The following is a 14,360-nucleotide window of genomic DNA, read 5'->3' as shown; positions in this document are numbered from 1 at the left end:
AGAACGTCTCCCTGGTGGCCCATTTTCGGACACATCCACATTGATCAGGTCTAGTACCTCCTGCGCGCTCTCCTCCTGAGGTGCATCCTGCGCCTCCTGTCCCTCATCCCCTCTCCCCTCTGGGTGGGCCTCTACCCATGCCCTTAAGGCGGTACGGAGTTCCGGTCCTTTGGCCCTCTGCACCCCAGGCACCCCCATCTCCTGCCCGAATTCTCTCAGTTGCCTTACAGTGTACCCCTCGAGGTTGGCTAACCAGAACTCCATCGTGACAGGCGGGGACCTAGATACTAAGGAAGAAAAAATCCTAGGATATGGGTGACAGTTTCAGGCTAACTAGGATTCTACACCCTCAGTCTGGACAGTGGAATTCAATCAATGCAGTAATAAACAGTTGCAGAGCTTAACCACAATAGGCGTCTAATTGCGGCGCCCTCCGCTTCACTGGAGGGTGCTGTATGGTCACAGGTCCTTATCCCACCGCTCGCCAACAATGTAGGACCTGGGGTCACCGGGCCCTAAAAGGGTACCGTGACTCGAGCGGTTGGGCACCCGAAGGCTTAAGTGTGAAGCAACCATACAGCACACACATCCCCTGAAGCAGGAAGCGCACGCAATAACTGACACCACACAGTATGTTCAATGAAAATCAATCAGTTTATCTAGTTCAGATTAGGTTGAAAGGCAGTTCATCAGGTTCTCACTGGCAGTACCAGTATCCATTCAAAAGCATTTCATTACACTTTAAATCGACAACACCTGAATACAATAAAACGTCAGGTTCAAAAGCATTTCATTATACTTGAAATTGGCAACACCTGAATACAATAAAACGTCAGGTTCTAGGAATATAGCGCTGCGCACCGCAATTTAATAGCACTTAAAATCAGGCTGCATGAACATGGCACTGCAAATAGCAATTTGATAGCACTGTGAACCAGGCTCTAAGAACATAGCGCTGCACTCAGCATTTGATAGCGCTTAAAATCAGGCCCTACGAACACAGCGCCGCACTTAGCACCTTTACTAGCGCTTCCCAACCGGACATGTAACACAGCGCTGCACATATCACATTAATAGCGCTTTGGAATCAGAGCACTGCACGTAGGGCGCCTGGCAGACTCTTGGCGGGCCAAACTTGGCAGTTCCAACAAGGGGGGCACATATCACATTAATACCGCTTTGCAATCAGAGCACTGCACGTAGGGCGCCTGGCAGACTCTTGGCGGGCCAAACTTGGCAGTTCCAACAAGGGGGGCACAAGCCGGTCGGAGCGCTCCGTGCCTAGACAGCGCTTCGAAGGGAGCTCACTAGCGCTTGACAGGGCAGTCCCACAGGACTCTCTCACCAGGCAGAGTTCAGACACAAAGCGAGGGGGCCGTGGCCCAGTTCTGGCGCGCTCTGGGGTAAGTGGATGCCTTGCGTGGGATCTCCCCGGGGGAGGGGCGTGCTCCGGGCCTCGGGGGGCCTCCCGCCCTCCTCCCCGGAGATTACCTGAGTCGTCGGCCTCTTCCTCACCAGCGGGGACCTCGCGGCGATCTCCGGCCTCCCGGCGGTATCCGGGCCGAGGGCCTCCCTCGAAGGCTTCTCCCGCAGGGCGGAACCAGCGCGGTGATTGGGGGTCTGAGCGCGGGGCTCCCGGTCAGGTCAGACGGGGCCGGGGAGCCCCGGGGGAGTCAACGACGGCTTCGTAGAGGCTTCAGGGGCCCGCGCCCGCAGCCGCCAATGGCAGCGCGGTCTGCGGGGGCGCGGCCCAATGGACCAATGGCACAGCGGCGGGGGCGGCGTTCGGCAGTCCGCCCCCGTCAGGTGACTGGAGTTCTTGGCTTCAGGCCTACGCGGCCTTCTCCGCCCTCGGACCACGATACCTCGGCTGCGACGGGGCCCCGGGCTTCTCCGTGGGCCCCGGTGACGATGGGAGTCGGCTTCTTGGCCCCGGGCCGCAGCGGTGAGTGTACCTTTGATCCCTTTACCAGGGGGGGGGCGGAAATTAAGGGGGTGACTTCGGCATCCAGCGCCTGTGACAGGACGGACTCGGGGGGATCCCAGGCAAGGTCGGGGAGCGCAGGGGTCACAGCGCTAGTACCTGGTCGATCCCCCAGCAGTCCAGTAGGGAGTCTTTGAGAATAAGTTTCAGGCTTCAGTTTTAGCAGTAGCTTTCAGCCGTAAGCTTCAGTATTACGTTTCTGCCATCAACTTCAGTATTACGTTTCAGCAGTCTTAGTGGCGCAGTTGGTTCTCGCGCCCTTAGGAGTTCTGTTCCTCGGGGTGGGAGTGAGTTGATGACTAGCTCCCTCCTAGTCAAGTTTGGCAGATGTCCCCTGGGTTTCCATACTGCTGGGCTAGATCAGTGGGTAGGACAGGATCCCTCACTCACTTAAAGGGCAGTGCCTAAACCCTGTCACCTTCAGAGGCATAAGTCCCTGCCTAGGCCCTACCGCCTAAACTCCTGCGTGGGTTCCCCAGGTCTGCGTTACTCCAACTGCCTAGAAAAAGTTCCCTCCCTCTGTTAAGTAGCCCTAGGTCAGGTGACCACCTCCTAAGGCGGCAAAAGTAAAACCCCACCCTTCTTCTAGAAGGTTCCAGCACATTCCAGGAGCTTCCCCACTCTAGGTATAGGACAAAAAAGGCGGGCTGGTGTCGCAACATTGTTGTGGGGTCCCAGCCAGCTCCTGGCAGCTAGGGTGCACTAGAAAGGCCACTCCGCAGTAGCAGGGGCCTGTGGCAGCCATCTTAGGGGAAGGGAGCACCTGCACCTTAACACTGATTGGCAATGAAAAGGCGCCCGGAGACCTAAGTCCAACACAAAAATGAGGGTGGAAAAATGAGGCACGATCAAAAATACAGGGGAGACCACCCTAGGGCTGACAGGTCTAACACCGCCCTTTCTCCTTTTCGCTTGGCCTGTCCGGACAGGATTGTGTGCTTTGCGGCTGTTGCAAAACAATTTCTTATCTTTAGGGGGACCATCTGTTTCTAATTAGCTTTCACTTTTGTTCACGAGGCGAGCGCAGGGGCCATCTGTTTTTTTTTCTTCGGTGTGTTGTCTTCCTTGTTGCAATGAGCTTTCACTTTTGTTCGCCAGGCCCGCGCAGGGGCCATCAGTTTCTTTTCTTCAGTGTGTTGTCTTCGTTGTTACAGAGTCATAAGAACAGATTTAGTAACATGTATATTAATAGAGAGGAATCCTACTAATTTTATTCATTTCCCCATATTTTCAGTGGGCGCATAACGAGGGACAATATGTTTGTCTGCTAAAAATAATACATTCTCACATTTGGTTATTACTGACCAATTTAGCAGTGTCCACAAATGTTCTGAGGACAGACCACGTCCAGTGCACAGCACGTCATTACCATACCAAGTACGGATGCTCGCAATGTACATCGTCGAGCTAGTTTCATTTGCAAACTTCTGGAGTCCAGGAAGGCGGCCGCTGTAATGTTTCCAAAACACACCCGACAGAGAGGCCCTTTAAAGCACGAGGTATTCTGGGCGCCATTTTCGTACCTAGCTGTTGACTTTTTTTGTTTTTAATTATTAATTAATGTACTGCTTACAGTTTATCGTTTAGTTTCTAAATGTCCCTCGTCGGGGGTAGTGAGCGATCTTTATAAACGCAATTTTACAAGGAATTTAAAATATGGTAGAGTTGTCTCGCGTGAAATGTTCGCAGGGTTTAAGCGCACCTATATTTAAAGAAATGAAACGTAAAGTTCCTGGAGACGCCGGGAGCAGCGCTTTCGATAGTTATTGTAAATTGATAGAACGTAGAGGTTCACAACAAAGACTCTGACAATTCGGCACAAGATATTTTGAATTTCATATATATATCCCCATCTACAAAAAGGGAGGAAGCAAAGACCTCTCGTGGGCATTTTATGGGTGCAATTTATTCAATTAAGGCGTACGGCTGTCCGGGGTTTAAAGATGCACACACCCTATACATGTTGCGATGAAAAAAGAATATAAGTCATTCTCTTAAATGACGATAGCATTTTAATAAATCTATACTGACACTGCTGCCAGTAGAAACACAAACAATTAGTAATAACGTCAATGCGACTGGTGGCTTCTGAGACAAGCAGTTGTACAGTGAGAGCAGCGGCAATCAGGTTTAGGGTGAGAATACGGACAAAAAGTATTATGAAGAGTATGGTAATCATATTAATATTATTTTCACGTTTGTTTAGTGTAATGATGATGAGAATATTAATAATTTATTATTATTAATACTATTATTTATTTATTAATGTTATCATCATCGTCAGGAAACAGATTTGACAGTGACAGCCGTATTTGACAATAAACAGTGACACTGGCTGCGGGTATTTAATGTATTAAATGCAGCCACCAGTTCATTATGTCATTCACGGTGGATTCTCACAGACTGACTTACATACACAGTTTGGTGTGTTTGAACATGTTTTACATTTGTGCACAAAACAAAACGCCATGTGAGGCCCTTGGAAGAGTTTTAATTCGGCGTGGGCCCGTGTTCACTGGACAACTCGATGTACCCTCTGCCCTGTCATTCGAAATGTTTTAGAAATGCAAGAATGAGGCATGTTCCACACGGAGGGAAAGGGATGGTTCTTCTGCGTAAAACTACAACAACGGTACGGTGTTTTCATACAGTGCTCGCACTACACTTCTAACAATAAGGGTTACTTTTGCCCAAGAAGTGGCACTCAATTTATCGACCACAGAAGGAAGCAAGGCTGGGCCAGTCTTTAAGGAATTTGAACTCATAATTTAAAGATGACAGTACGTGTCAGCGGCGAGCGTTTAACACACTGAGCCGTCCTGGCGGCCAACTATGACTGCTTAATTTGGATAAAACGCTAAATCACCTTAGCATGAATGACTTTTACTGTGTGGGGAAGTCACCCAGTAACATATGCTTTTCTGCTTTTCTGCATACGTTGTGCATCTTCAGAAAGCAGATGGAACATGTCTGCATTCGGGGAATCAAATGCAGGAAAGTGCCGCGTAATTCCAGACATCACACATTATTCCACATTCAAGGCCCAAAAACTCATAATTGCACTATACAGGGGTGGACATACAATCCAGAATTTGTAATTTCAGTCCCGGTATTCCATTTCCCGTTGTGTCACGCAGCTCTGAATCTGTCCCTAATCTGTCAAATGTTCAACCAGGAACACGAGTCCGAATTCTGATTTCCTACTAATAAGGACTATTATTGCCGAAGCACCCCAAAAAATGGAATTGTTTGAGGAGCTAGCCAATTTGGTGTTGCTATGGGGGTGCTCATTTTATTGACTTCAGAGTGATGAAAGTCTGAATCAGCCGAAGAGCGCTAGTTTGCTAGTTCTTGAATACATTGTGTGATCCTGGGCAAATCATTCTATCCGATTCCCAGAGCCTGTGTTCCTTCTAAATGGCACGATTGTGAGAACTCTGTTTCAGTTAATTATTTGTGTCTGTGCAGATATCCATGATAACTTTGAGCTTGAGACCTATCCAATCTTGAATTAACCTTGGCCTATGAGAGTTTTAGGTAGAACATGGCAGTCTGGTTGTTTAATTTGGGGTGATGTCATGAGGGAGGTTTTGGAATTTGGGGGATACAGAAATGAAATTTGTTCATTGTGCAGTAAGGACCGCTATGTTGAAGTGGGGGTGGGCGCAGCACTCAAGGCGCTCTCCAGTGAGTCACCACAGGGCTCTGCCCCCCAACACACTTTTTTTTAACTTTAATAAGCGCTGCGCCGTCTTCACGGACACCGCGCTATGCAATGCAATAGGTGTTGCTTTTGGTATTGTAAATAACAATGCCTTTTAATTTTTTTTAAAGACATTGCCATTTACAATGTCAATAGCTCAAAATAATGTCATTGCGAGACCTATTGCATTGTAAATTCTTGTTTTGTTAGGCACGGAGAGATTAAGTGATTTGCCTAGACTCACCGGCTCCGGGCATGGAGAATTCGCCCAGCTCAGAGATGCAAACCTCAGGGTGCAGTTTTCACTTAACCTATTACTTCTGGATGAACATACTCAGATGTTTTACCTCTCAATAAAGGATGCATAGATGAGATAGATTCCTCCTTAGGTGGGGATAGATAAGAATTTATGTTGATTTCTTTGTCTTCCTGCAACTTTAAACTTCATTCAGTTGAGCTGTTGACTGCTTATTTTTAGGACTGGTTAAAGATATTTTGAGCTGTCTGCAACACCAAAAACATGCACAGAGAGGGACTTTGGATCAACCCCCTTCAGACATTGGTTCAATTGGGTCAGCTGTTGTTTGAAGAAATTGTCAGTCACATTTTGGATCAGCTCAGAGGAATATTCAGTCTTGCTGTAAGCTATTTGATGTGTTAGTCGCGGTCCTAAAAAGTGTTTCCCATTGCAGTGAATGGATGGTTAAGGCAGCTAATTGTGCCTCTGCTGCAATAGGGGCCAATCTGCGCTCATAAAAGGGTTTCCACACTATTGTTGCTGCACCAAAATTTATTTTGCACCTAAATGTATCTTTGATTCAAAATGAGATGTGTGCTTTTATAGTGTTTCTATAGTGTTGTTGTGGCACCAAGAGGTGAATTTGTCTCTCCACTGCAATGTGCTGTCAACTAAAAGTGATTTCATATTTAGGTACACTTTTTACGCCTAGCATTTCATCTCACCTTTTTAAACATTTTCTCTCTGATGGGTGGTTGTGCTCCTAGAATTGTTTTCATTCACATGATGGTGTTGCGCAACTCGTGACTTTGTGCCCCAGTGGTGTTTTAGTCCTAAATGTGAATTGTTCTCCTAGAATTTACATTCTTCTGTTGATGTTGTACTGAGATTGACTTTGCATTTAGATTGTATTTTCCTCTTAAAATGTGTTTTATGTTCCTACAAGTTTCCAACTTTCCTGCTGATCCTGCATCAAAGGAATTGTGCATGTTAATATGCTTGTGCACCTCAATGTGGTTTTGTTTCTAAGTGTGATACCAAAATGCTGCTTACTCCATAGCACAGGTGATTTTCATTTGTGCAGATGATTTTACACATATATGAATTGTGTTCCTAAGTATTTTCCACACTCATGATGATGTTGCAGGGAGGGTGTTTTTCCACCCGAATGTTATGGCACGTGTTGTATACCTTTTGCACTTATTGTGACAATTGATTGCTGCATTTTCATTCTGATTTGAGTGGTTTTACACTTTATATCAATAGTACATCTGCACCGGTATTTGTTCACCTATAAACTATATATCTGCTCTGAAAGGTGATTTTTGTCCTACATGTATTTTCACACTCTTGGTGATGTGGCAATTAAATGGACTTAAATGGCATACACAATGTGTACAGACTATTTGTGCCAGGTCTCTCTACAAAAGGTCTCTTTCTCTGCCTACTATGTTTTTGCCTTGTTTTTTTTCTTGCCAGACCTTGCTGTGCTTCGGTTTTTTTGTTACTCCGTAAGTTGATTTTGCTAGTGCCGCACTTTATTTAGCCTAATGCAATCCGATACTGACTTTAAATTATACCGATTGAATTTGCAACACTTTTTAAAGCTTTTTTCTCTCAAATCTAATAGAAATCTCACTGATGGCAAAAGTAATATTTACAACCATGGCATCCGTGTTCACGGATTAAAAACAACTTGCTTATATCAGAGTACAACACTCGGAGTCATATTCAATGACAACTAAGAAACATTGATCACTCAGATGCAAATGTAGCACTAGAATATACATAAATAAATATAGGGCTCCATATGTGCGAAATTCTGAAACTGAGATTCCCAGCAAGCTCTTCTGTAGAAATCACTATTTGCGAATTGCAAAACAAAATGTACATAACTTGCGATTGCCTAAAAGCAATTCAAACGTATTCGCATTCGCTATTAGGGATTCTATAAATAGGAAACTCATCTTTCTGGATGCAGAATGATGATGTCAGACCAGGAAGTTTATAAATATAGGCTATGCCACAACCCAGAGGCCTAGACTGGAAGTAAGGGTTGCTCCTGCATCACCACTGCCACTGAACAACACCATCCCAGGAGAAGACCATGGCCAGAGAAGATGGGAGAAAGGATTCAGGGTCCAGAAAGCGGAAAGTAAAGTTTACTGAGAAGGAGCTGGAGCTCCTGACAGAGGAATGTTTGGTCCATATGGAGCAACTGTTTGGGAAGGCTTCCTTCACTGTGCCAGAGAGTCAAAAGATCCGGATCTGGACTAGCATTTAAGAGAAGGTGAACTCCCGATGAGTGTCACCCAGAGGACCATTCCTGAGATCCCCAAAAGGTGGTATGACCTGAGGTCTCTTATGAAAGAAACAGTAGCTAGCAGGATGGCAGAGGGACGTGGAACCTGTGAAGGATTCTCAAAACACCCCTATCCCATTCCCACGGAAACACTCATAGAAGTGACCCTAGAACCAGAGAGTGTGGAGGGAGTATCTGAAATTGACACCTTCAATCCAGCAGGCACCATCCAGTGTACTGATATTCCCGTTACTTACCTAACAAAACAGAATATTAGTAACTCCATATATCATACATCACAGCAAGCATAACTTCATTGAGATGCTTGACCCACCCTGGCAATGCATCGTGGGAGTTGTAGTACGCATCATTTTATTGCTGAACTCTGTGATGATGACTACACCAAACATATTTCTACAACAATTACATGTCACAAACACATGAAACATAGTTACAAAAATATTGTGAGCAAACTTTAACTATTTATTTACACTTACTATTTACATGCATTTACACAGATCACAGCTCGAACATTCCAGGAACCATTGCAGCTGAAGGGCCTACTGACACTGATGTGGTCATTTAGGACACAACACCACTAACCCCTCCACCCAACACCCCAACTCCAACTATCAGGAAAGCAACCATCTCACTATAGCCGGAGTTTGTAGACCATGATGAGGGTCATTTACAGAGCAGGGACCCCACAACATCAGAGGCCAGGACACACGGACAGTGCAGAGGGAAAAGATCAGCAGTCCATACTGAGACAGTGTCAGATGATATGTCAGATAGTACTCGAATGTTTGGTGGTTTTGAGAGGTCCTTCATCTCTGTACAGCGCCTGCAGACAAAACTGATATAGACTTCAGTAGGCAGCTGCAACATATGTCTAAGTCACTGCAGAACTTGGAGAAAGTGCAGGACCAGTAGCTAGCATCAATGAAGAGGGAGCACCATGTGCAGAAATAGAGAAACAGGTAGTATCCGTCAAAGTTTGATTCCTTCACCCGGTCCATCAACTGCCTGACAGTAGCCACAACAACGTGTGAACATTCAACGTGTGAACATTCAAACCAACATGGGGCACTGCTGTCAGGACGTTGCCCATGGGCTCGTGCAAGTGACCACAACCCTATAGAACATCCAGACCTCTTGCAATTTCTCTTCGGTGCGCATGCGCGACCCAACAGTACGGGTCCTCCTTGCTTTTAGCGGGCGAGGTGTAGATCGAGGAAGTTCACCCACACTAGCTGCACCATCGGCTTGCAGCAGGATTAGGTAAGCTTCTGCCCTCCCAAATTCTATGTCACTACCGATATGGAAAGGAAATTACTTGAATAGAGAATTACTCTCGACCATTATTGTCTATTTAGATACTGGCGATTGGGTAGATCTGACAGCCACTGCAAGGGATGATTCCTTACCGTATCCCTGAATTCACCTTGTAAACTTATGCAGACTTGCCAATAACCGGGATGAGTAAGGATGCAGCCAACACTTCCTGCCTCCCCTCGATATAATTACGGTTATACCATGATGTCCATCATCCCCAGGAGGTTGACTAATTATTGACTACTATTATGTTGTTTTAGGAACTGGCTATGAACAGATTATGTATTCATGTATAGATGGTGAATTGAATACCTCTTTACCCTTGCACAACTTCTATACCTACCACAGAAGCAAGTTTATTAATTGCATTTATTGTTGGCGAGTAAAAATTGACTCCCTCATTCCTCCTTCCATTGTGTAATTACAGTGGTGAAAAGTAACGCTGCTTCACCACTGTTTCAGGAGGTCTAATTAATTCCTACAAAGGACAGTCTTAGATGGCCACAATAGACTGCACCCAAAAATGATTCCTTGAAGTTGGATGACAATACATATTTGAGCCTACGGCATACATCTATTGCCTTGGGTAAGCTTATGTCATTTTCATTGATTACAGCCCACCCTCATTTCAAGAACACTAATTCCTCACCACTCCTCCAGTCCCCACAATTTCCATCCTGAAGAGACCCTGCTAACAACAGAGGGTCGAAACATCGTTGACTATTTACAAAGGATAGTCCAGAACACTAGAAAATTCTCTACAAGACATGATTTATTCTGTTGCAAATTAAAATGCACTCACTTCGGCTGATGTGAGTGTTGAATAAGTAATTTTGTTGGGCTGTTTCTCTCCAGTCATATGTGATTCTCTGAAGTCATTAATTAAATGTAAATACAGGAAGCAATTGAGTTTTGAACATATTGACCGTATCAATAAGCTGACTTTGCTTAAATCACTGGACTTAAATGATTTCCTTGTGAGCAATTGTACGTAAGCTGATGAATTCTGACTATGACTCTTTACTGAGAAACAACTAGGACTTAGCCTTGGTTCAACAAATGTTAGTTTACGTTTCTGATAAATATAGTAACCCAAAAACACATAATCAATATTTAAGTTATCACATTTATTATTCAAGAAAGTTATGAGAATTTTGAGTTTGGTAGCTCTAAAGTTCACCAGTTATATTTGTGGGTTGGTGTAAAAATCTCTAAACAATTTCCTTGTGTCTGTTTAAGGCAAGATATCTAAGAGAAAATGGTTATCAAGGGCACTCTTTACCATTTTCCAGTCAGGACCACAGCACTGTAAAATGTATTGACTCCTTGTATCAAATCTATCTACACCAAAAATGTGGTGGTTTTTAATTGATAATTTTAGTGTTTGTAAAAATAAAAGAGGACCGCTACTTTTAGCAAATATTGCGATGTTTAGAATGCAGCAGCGGTCCGTGGAGGGAGTTCCATGGGGCAGAAAGGCGGGGCGGGGGATGGGCAGGGTGGGGGGTACTAAACACCGGAACATGGATAATTGGAGGTAAGTAAACAATTAAATAAATAAAACGAATTACGTAGCGCGCCCTGCATCACAAAATGAGGTGCAGCGTAATCTACGAAATTCGTTTTATTTATTTAATTGTTTACTTACCTCCAATTATCCATATTCCGGTGTTTAGTACCCCCCACCCTGCCCCTCCCCCGCCCCACCTTTCCGCCCCACGGAACTCCCTTCACGGACCGCTGCTGTTAGAATGGTATGTAGTGTTTTGTATATTTTAATTTTGTTTTGTGAAATGCATAATAAAAACGTTTTATTGAACATTGAAATGAATTTGAGTTTATACAGAGCTGTCTAATTTTTAAAAGGTTTTGAAATCCTTTACTTACTCCAACCTCATATCCTATATTTACATTGGATTACATCATTATATTCCTTATATTCAAAGCAATGTTGTCATATTTTATCCTACTTGTCATGCTCTGCTTTCTATCTTTGCTCATCTTTGCTAAACATGAATGACCTTTTCCCTTTGAAGTGATAGATGGCCACTTAAATATTCCATAATCCCACGCCACAATTCTATTGTTATTTTACTGTTCATGGCTTTAATTGTGGGAATATTATTGCTCTACTGACTTTTCACAGACCACCACTCGTTGCTATTACCTTATTGCATCATTTTCCGTACGAAGGGTTTTCACTATGTTCCATTTCTGGATTAGCACCAGTCTGACTATAATGATGAAATCAAAAGCCAGACTTTCTCACCTGAACCCTAAATTGCTGAAGCTTTTTGCTGTCCATAATGATATTTAGTAACCTTCCTGTCTCTTCAACACATCCAGTGGAAATACCAATTTTCATGGACTTTGAATTAAAGATAGAGATTAAATTGAGGATAACATTAGAAAAATGTACATGGGTTTTGCTAATTATTATATTTAGTATGCTCATTGTCTTTCCTCAGTGTTCTTTGTGTACCAGAATATATAACTTCAAAAAGAAGTACAGTGCACATGTCCAATATCCTAGTACTAAGTTCATAATCAGTTTACAAAATTGAGGAATATAGTTTTGAGTAATAAGTATTTTGTTAATTGAACCCTTTGCCGTTATTGCTTGTACAACGTATTCATCATTCTGAACTTAAGATCACTATAGTATATTATTGTAAAACATTCCAGTGTATCTCATCTGAATAACATGAACACAGCCTCTTTCATTAAATGTCTATTTCTATCTCAAACTCTACTCCTATACTTAAACTGAAAACCCAGGACTATCTCAATTTGGGAAGCATTTAGTAGTAATCCTTTTTTGATTCAGGATACACTAAATGTTACCCCAAACCTTGGACCTTCTCAATGTATCATGCACAAGGAACTTCTGATACCACACCTTATTGAAGAATACTCTTTATATAGCGAGCATAGTGAGTATGTCTGGCTAAACATATTTCCCTGGTAACACTTTAATCTGTGTGATTGTGAGTGGTAATGGTAGAATGCCAGGTCGGAAGGTCCCGGCAAAATTACCCTTTAGTTGTGCAAATAGTACAGAAGATACATGTGTTTTATTCCAATAAATTGAGAGACTGCACTCCACTCCCTACTCATAATAACCACTAGAACTAAAATATAACCTCTTCCATTGATCTCTGGTACTGAACAGGACCTTCAGCAGGACCCTGTCATGAAGAATTATTCTGCAATTGTCCACTGCCTTTACATATACCCAGTTTAAGAAAGTAGATTATTATATGGGTTGGGCAGTCACCCACCTCAAGGAATATTAACACAAACTTGTCAGTGTTAACTCTAAAAGTCACTCAGTTAACCCAAGCTCATCCCGCTCGTAGCTATGGCACTGGCAGACAGGCTTAACTTAGGGCAAAGTGTAAGGTATTTATGTAGTAGCAAAATAGTAATAAAGTCAAAAGATCAAATAAATAAAAATACCAGACTAAATTAGAAAACCAGAGTAGATGTTAATAAAAAATGACATCAAAATGGCAAAAAAAGAAACAGGAGATATGAATGTTTAAAGTTTTAAATAAAAATATCATTAACAAGCAGTTGGCACTAATGATAGTCTGTGGAAGTGCTAGACCATACCTAGGCACAATTTCAGGCCAGGTTGAATACACCAAACGGATTTGTCTCAGTAAAAGATTTTACCTTCTGACCTAGTCTTTTTTATGGAGCTGAAAATCCTCTAGGGGGCAAACCTGAAGAATAGACTGTGAATATCTATTTTAGCCGTTTCTGTCAAAAGTTCTAGATTACAGTTTATATTCCATACTTTGACATTTTCTAGGATCCAACCACAGCTCTACCTGTAAAAATAATATTTCTGGACTAATCAGCGGAGAAATTGTCAACTATAATTTTGCATATGTTCCACTTAGAACTATCAGGTAACTTACCTTGTAGGCAACAAGGTATACTTTAAAAATTTTTTTTTATTTCTATTAATTTTTCAAAAACCATTATTGACAGAATTGCATAGACATGTCACATTCTTGCATTAAATGAGAGCACCATATACATAAATACAATTAAGGGTGTGAAGGCGGGCCAATAATACAGACCAGCAGAGAGTAACAGCTTAGACAGGCATTACCAAGGCACATCTGGACAGTAAGCAATAGTGGCTGTGAGTCATATAAGCAGCGCGAGAGGTAACGGACCTGACCGGAAAGGAATAAGGACAGGATAAAGGGCGGCTACTGACCTTCACCGGTGGCCGCCGCGGGCGAAGTGCCAGCGGGGAGCTCGGGAGAGGCAGTCAGGCTCTGGGGGGTATGAGCCTGGAGGTATGACACTAGGGGCCCCCATATGTCGAGTGGGTGAGATCTGGCAGGCATAAGGTCCCAGAATTCAGATAATAGGGTCCGGCAGCCCGATGCATCCTCGAGCCAGTGGGCAAACTTGGGTGCAAATTTGCGACCCCAACACATGGATACCCTACGCCGCGCTAGGACAAGCAGCATAGCAATCAAGGCGTCTGGGCAATATTTAACAAAGCCTCGGAGGCAGAGCGGAGGGTCAGGCTGAATCGATGAGGAGGTAATCTCAGAGATAGCAGTACAGACCTCATACAAAAGTCAGAGACTTTTGGGCATAACCAGGCGAGATGCGAGAAGTCCGCCGCAGGAGTGGAACAGCGCAGGCATCCGTCACTGGGGATGAGTCCCAACTTATGCAACTGAGCGGGGGTGCGATAAAGCCTATGCAAATATTCAAAATGAATAATGCGCAGGCGATAATTTGGGGACAATCGCTTTGTTTGGTTACA

The sequence above is a fragment of the Triturus cristatus genome, chromosome 6, assembly GCF_964204655.1.
Source record: "Triturus cristatus chromosome 6, aTriCri1.1, whole genome shotgun sequence".
Classification (NCBI taxonomy): Eukaryota; Metazoa; Chordata; class Amphibia; order Caudata; family Salamandridae; genus Triturus; species Triturus cristatus.
Note: the sequence above shows the minus strand (reverse complement) of the source record.